The sequence below is a fragment of the Hydra vulgaris genome, chromosome 06, assembly GCF_038396675.1.
Source record: "Hydra vulgaris chromosome 06, alternate assembly HydraT2T_AEP".
Taxonomy (NCBI): domain Eukaryota; kingdom Metazoa; phylum Cnidaria; class Hydrozoa; order Anthoathecata; family Hydridae; genus Hydra; species Hydra vulgaris.
The window spans coordinates 42,134,013-42,141,094 of record NC_088925.1 but is presented as its reverse complement, the minus strand read 5'-3'; the positions used below and the strand labels follow the sequence as shown (position 1 = coordinate 42,141,094).

The following is a 7,082-nucleotide window of genomic DNA, read 5'->3' as shown; positions in this document are numbered from 1 at the left end:
TGTTTTGTCACTGTTCTTTTAGTTAGGGCTGCAGGGTTTTTATTTTGATTATTTTGTGGATGAACAAGTTAAATAGTGAACATCAAAATTAGTTTATTCATAACTTATCAAGCTATAACTAAAAGACATATAGAAATGAAATTTTCATCATTAATTGACAATAACCAAGTTAATATTTGTAACTAATTTCACTGATAATGAAACTGTATTTAATCTAAGGAGTATTCATAAAGTAAGTACATAAGTATAGGAGGAGGGAGGGTTACCCCGAAGCGAATTCTTAAAAGGGAGGGAAGGAGATTAAGACAGTCACTACGTACCGCAGTTTAATCTCTTTCTCTTTGAAAAATGAAAACATGAAACTTGATTTCTTTTTTTAACAAAAGGTTTAAGTTTTACGAATTCTATAAAATTAGTATTATGTTATTTAAGTAGTAATGTTAGAGGGTAATGTTGAACAAACTAAAAGTTTTTTTGTTTTTTAAAAGTTTTGAAAATTTTATGCGTTGGGGAGTAGAGGTTAATTTTGTGAACAAAAATAATTGCATACACAGAAGGAAGAGAAGAGTTAAATGCATACAGGTGCATTTAAAGAGGGAGGGGGTCCTATATCAGTGGTTTTACTGCGCACGTACTTTATGCATGTCTCTTAGTGTAAACTAGATTAGAAGCTAAGTAAATTTAAAAAAATCTATGGGAGCCATTTCTCTAATTTAAAATTGTTAATTGCTTATTAATTTTAAAAGAAGAAATAAAGATATATTTGTGCATTGAATAAAAGTGCGATATGTTTTATTTTAATCTAAAATATTTAAGTTAAGTAAGGCTTTTTTAGTCTGCTCATGTTTTTTATTAAAAGTTAAATACATTTTTTTAGCCTGGTTTTTACTAAAAAATAAACCCATTTTTTTTAAAGTTTTCTAGTATTGAATACTTTTTGTATTAAATTTTCCATTATTGTGTTGTTAAATTGATGCAACTTTGTTTAACATTTTAGTTTCATTTTATTTTCCGAATGACATGATAATGATAATGATAATGAGTTTGAGCATTTTAATTGTTTTTAATAACATAGACATTTAAAAAAAAATTTATTTGTAAAGATTAAATAGGGTTTGTAAAACTAAAAAAAAAAAAACTATTTGTTATTCGTGCAAATGTTTGTGCAATATGTAAATATTTGTCTTCTTGGATCACAATAAAAATACTTAAATGTATATTATTGTTAAAATTTGTTTTACAATCTTTTTTTTTTTTTTGATTTTTTTTAGGCATTGGAGCACAGTCAATTACATTGCTTAAGACAGGTAATTTATATATTCCATTTTTAAAAGGAAACCAAATAAAGATAATATAAAGATAAATATAAAGTAAGTTTTAGTAACATAAACAGGTGTGTAAAAATATATGTAAAATATAATAAATGTTCCTTCCGTCTTTAATGAGATGAATATGTAAAAAAAACACATAGTATTGATTCCATACCATTCTACACTCAAAATATTAAGCTAGTTCTCAGACAACAGAAAATTTTTTAAAATTTTTACATTTTTACATAAAAGTTTCATTTTATTATAGAAAAAATTTTCTTTTGTTACGCTTTTTTAGCTATTTGTTATAGTTTAACACCGAGTAAGATCCTATTAATGTTTACGTGGAATCTTATTGCTTACTAAGATTTATACGGAATCTAATAATAATACAAATCTGATAATTATATAAACCTCATCTTTTACATTATATTACCATCAAATACCATCTGATTAAATTGTAGGACATGGTCTTTCATTTTCTCCACAAGAAATTTATTCAAAGTACCTTCATATACTTTTTAGTCTAATGCTCTTCAAAATTTTTATATGCAATTTTAAAATTTATATTTACTAACAGTAGTTAGGGATTAAAATGGTTAAAATGTTCATTATAAACCGTAAGCTATGATTTTCTGCTGCCTAATCTAATAAATTGAGTAATGGTAGCAGTTCTTTAAAGATGCTTACTGTTCAGATCAGGTATGGAGCATAGCAACCTTTTTTTGTACTCTGGATAATTATTGTTTTGTTTATACCTTGACCAATGTTTATAAAAGCACACCTTGTATATCTTGACCAATTTTTATAAAAGTCTTGATGAGCAATTTCAACAGTTTGTTAATTATAGGGCCCTAAGAGAATCATATGCGACTAATCAAACCTTTGATGTGGTAGTAGACAGTGTGAATTTTGGTTGTTTACGCTTGCATCATTTATCATTAAGGAACGACTTTTGAAATTTTTAATTATTTCAGCAAAACCCGGCTAAAGGATAAATCCAAAGCAAGCTTTTACAACTAATTTAAAGCTTTTGAATGCTTCAATTATGTAAAAACTGTTGGGAACCAAGTTTGCATCAACAAGTTGTTATGAACTCATTTTTAAGAAGCTTTCTGCATTCATTTCTCTCTAACTGGCCCATATTATACGGACTCAGTTAAATGTGGAAGGAAGCCGGCCACTAAACAGCTTCTATCCATGCAGTTTTAATATCTTGAAAAGATGATTTATAACTCCTATGAGGATACAACTCCATCGGTGGGATTATTTCCAAAATCAGAACATGGTCAGGCCTACTGATAATTGGTTTTCGAATGACGCTGCAAAAGAACTTTGTACGAGCAACAACCCTGCCAGATTGCTGAAGGATTCGAGGCTAGATTTAATTGAGCTCAGTGTTCACATGTTTCCTCATTTAGCAAGGCACTTACAGTTAGCACAGATCTTTATATTATCAACTAAGCTAACCCAAAAACTCCAGTTATATAGAGTAATAGCGTACACACGAAAGTGACCTGTGATGCAAATTTCAAGGTCTTTTTTTTCATTTTTTTCATTTCGGCAATAGTTTATACATTAGGAAATGTTGAGATTACGTATTGCATAAACCAATTCAAACCACGCTTCAATAGCAAATCAATATTTTTGTCTGTAAAATGAAAATAGTATACGTAGCAATGAAACAATTAAAATAAAAAATTGTTGTTATTATATAATAGAACACATATGCAACCTTTATTTTGAAAATAGTGATCAAATGTCACTGTGTCACGTTTTAAGGTTTAAGTAGCAAAAAACTAACAAAATATAAACTAAAACTGTCCTAAATTCTTAACCAGTTAACCTATCTGACTGAAATTTTATCAAGAGTTTGATGTAGCAATATGCTACATTCGTACAAGTTTTTATCAAATTTTATATAGTGGTTCTCATTCTACTGGTGTTTTTATTTCATATATAATTATATAATCGCTGTAATATAATTATTTATATACTTGTATTATAGTATATTATAATTATATTATTGCGATAATTATATAATCGCACTAAAAAGTTAAAATTTTATTTAATTTGAACATTTAAATTAAATAAATTTCTGCCGACAAAATAAAGTTCGCATCACATGGTACTTTGATATGTACGCCCATACAAGTGTTGTTATTGCGTCAGCTAGATTAGCATTATCAAGATTTGTTTGAGATTGTCCATGCTTTGTCCGATAGGTCAAAATAATAATTTTAAATTTATTAATTACTTAAATAGTTTATAATTATTTAGGCAGTATAAGTTATAATGTTATAAAACGTTAGTTATAATAACAGTATAATGATATAGAACTTTTTTTACTATTTTTATATTGTTAGTCTTATTACCTAAATAAAATTTACCATGTTATTTTTTATAAAAAGGTATAAAACATCCACTTAACAGAAAATATTTTTATCATTTCAAAAGGTATTTTAAACAGATTTTTTTTTTTTTTTGTTTTGCTTTTATGTGTAATTTTTATTCTTCAGTTTATTATTTTATTTATGGTTTTATTTGATAATTTTAACTGTAACGAATTTTTATTTTTAGGTTTAGTTAACGACTCGTCAAAAATATTTTAAACTTAAAATTGCTTTTATTTATAATTATATATACTAAATATTACTATAATATCATAGTAAAAATTAGTACTATTCAAAAAGTTCATTTCCAAATATTTTTAAAACCAAAAAAGAATAAAAATATATAAACTTATTATAAATAAAGCAAATCAGCAGTAGTTAAAGATATATCTTGTGTCGTTGGATCGCTTCAGGAAATACGCATATTTTGTTGTTCGCAAACGTATTGAAGCATTTTAGTACTTTTAATGCATTTTAGTATTTCTAAAAATTAAACTTTTTTTACAATAATGAAGGTTAAGGTTAAATAAGTAAAGCCATGATATATAAATTATCCAAGTAAGTATTGTAAATTTCAAAATATATACCTTATGCAATGACTTGCAAAATTGGTACCGCAAACGGCGTGGCTAGCAATGATTCTTAGTTGTATGGCTTTTTATTAAAAAATTTGTTTAAGATTAAGTTATTCTATTGGTTTAAGATTAAGCTTATTAGTTTAAGATTAAGTTAAGCTTAAGCTTAACTATTTAATTCACAACATATTTAAAGCTGGGTCGCTCAAAGAGCTATGCAAATTTTAATGTGTGTAGAATTATGAATTAAAATTTACAAATTGAATGAAAATAGAACATGTATCATAAATTGATTGGACAGCGGTAGTTTTTAATTTATGTTTTTTTTAGGTATTGGCAGCTGTACTAGACGACTTTTCTTCCTGCAACAAGGTTAAAAGAACCTCTAATATAATATCAATTATATTATCAACGCGAGAGTATAATCTCAAGATATCCATTAAGTCGCTTTGACGTCAAACTAAAATAATCGCACCGGCAGTCATGTTGAATGAGGTTCATATATGAAAACATTAACAAATAATAATAAATCGTAATATATTTGTAATACTGCCTTTCATGCAAATCAAAGATAATAAAATTTCATTGTGAAAACGTATATTTTTCAAATATTTGTCTTTTTTAATATAACGGAATAATTTCAATTTCAATCAACGCTTTATTTTTTAGAATGTCATATAAGTAATCAAAGAATTTAATTATCAAAAGTAAGAAAAATTGAAAAAAGAAATTAGAAAAAATTAGATTTCACAATGTTAATAAAAAACGTGTAGTCAGTATGGACAATTTAAACAGTTTTAAAAAAATCTCATCTAAAGCTACAGTAATTAGAAGATTCAAATCAATTCTGCGTTAAGAAAAGCCAAAGTTAAATCGAATCAAAATAATTTGCTTAGAACTGAGAGAATTGTTGCAAAAATTTTTATTTCCTACTTTATCAATGCAGTCAGTTTATTGTAAAGTAAAAAATTTATTAACAGATAGTGATAAATATTTAAAAAAACCAAAAAATCAGTTAACACTTCTTTTACTCAACTGTTTGATATTACTGATTTGAAAGGCGTGTGGCTAACTAGTAAAGACAAAAATTTTTACAATATGCAGATAGAAGCACAAGGAAGAGCAGGCTATTGTTCTAATAAAGTAGCTAACCCAACAAAAATTCATCCATCAAAGAGAATCAGAAACATCCACAACGAAACCTCATCTACAGAAGATACTGATATTAATACTGATTCTGATACTATGGTTACTGATTTAACCCTGCAAAAAATAAGAAAAAAATCCTTAAAGAATTTTTTGACAATTAAGAATGTTATAAGAAAATCAATATGAAGACGTGCCAAAAAAATGATATAAATTTTATTCTAGTGAAGAAATATGTACTGATATTTACGTCATGCACATAATTTTTTTTGGAATTAAAAATAAATTTGCAAATAAGCTGTTGTTCGAAAAAGATAAAGAAGTGATTAAGATAAATCTTTAAATTAATTTATGTTATATTGTTGTTTGAACAACTTTAAACACAACAGGTTATTAGCATTTTTATGGTCAGTTCTTAACAACTTCTTGGTTCTTTTATACCCACTTCTTCGCGACATCTCTTCATTCTTTTATAACCTCTTCCTCACGTGATAAAATGTTTCTTAACTTTTTTATAACCACCTTTTTATGTGATACAATCTTTCTAGTACTTGTACAGCTAACCTTACCACTTTCTCGCATAATCTAACTAGATTATGCGAGAATTGTATCACATAAAAAGGTGGTTATAAAAAAGTTAAGAAACATTTTATCACGTGAAGAAGAAGTTATAAAAGAATGAAGAGATGTCGCGAAGAAGTGGGTATAAAAGAACCAAGAAGTTGTTAAGAACTGACCATAAAAATGCTAATAACCTGTTGTGTTTAAAGTTGTTCAAACAACAATATAACATAAATTAATTTAAAGATTTATCTTATTCACTTCTTTATCTTTTTCGACTTTTAAAATTCTATACAACTTTTTGCGTAAACTAACCACCAAACTGTTTAAATAATAAAGTATAGATAACTTTTATACGGAATTTATGTCTTTCTTTTTTTTTTTTAAATGGCTAAATTTCGACATGCTTATAAACGTACATACAATATGAATCTACAATGATATTACAAGTTTTCCATTCAACAATGCTTAAAACATTTTACGAAAAGAGTTACTTATAATTTACAATAATTTATTATTTACTTAAGATCAATTAGGTACTTAAAAATAAAAAGCAGCCTAAAAATGTTTACATTGTTAATTAAACTCGAATTAAAAAAAAAAAATTTAACGATTTTTTTAATGTTAACGTTTTCAGGACAATTCACGGCTTTTATAGTGGGGGCTCTAAGCATAAAAATTGCTCATATTGTGATACCAGCATAAAGCTTGGGTAAATTGTTGTTAATAACTATACAAATTGATATAGAAAAGGACCCCGGTTGTCAACGTTTTAGATTTTGAGTTATGGAGTCTTCTATTTTTAGTGAAATGGGCTTAAAGAATTTCATTTTTTATAGAAGGGGCATTAAGTATATATAATTCAAATTGTAACCATACAAATTGATATAGAAAAGGACCCCGCTTGTCAATGTTTTAGGTTTGAGTTTGGAGTCTTCTATTTTTAGTGAAATGGGCTTAAAGAATTTTATTTTATATAGAGGGGGCATTAAGTATAAATAATTCAAATTGTGATACCAGCTTGAAAATTTCAGGAAATTGTCTAAAAACAAAAGGAATTCAAAAAGAAAAGAGACCTCGTTCTGAAAATACTTTTT

The 7,082-nt window shown here is 26.5% G+C and overlaps 1 long non-coding RNA gene across 1 annotated transcript; it reads left to right on the top strand.

Annotated features, from left to right (window-relative positions):
* Positions 1-1,226: 1,226 nt before the first annotated feature.
* On the top strand, positions 1,227-4,932 carry LOC136081037 (uncharacterized). Its single transcript, XR_010638836.1, has 3 exons — positions 1,227-1,307; positions 3,722-3,767; positions 4,609-4,932. It is a non-coding gene; the product is annotated as an uncharacterized LOC136081037 (long non-coding RNA).
* Positions 4,933-7,082: the final 2,150 nt, after the last annotated feature.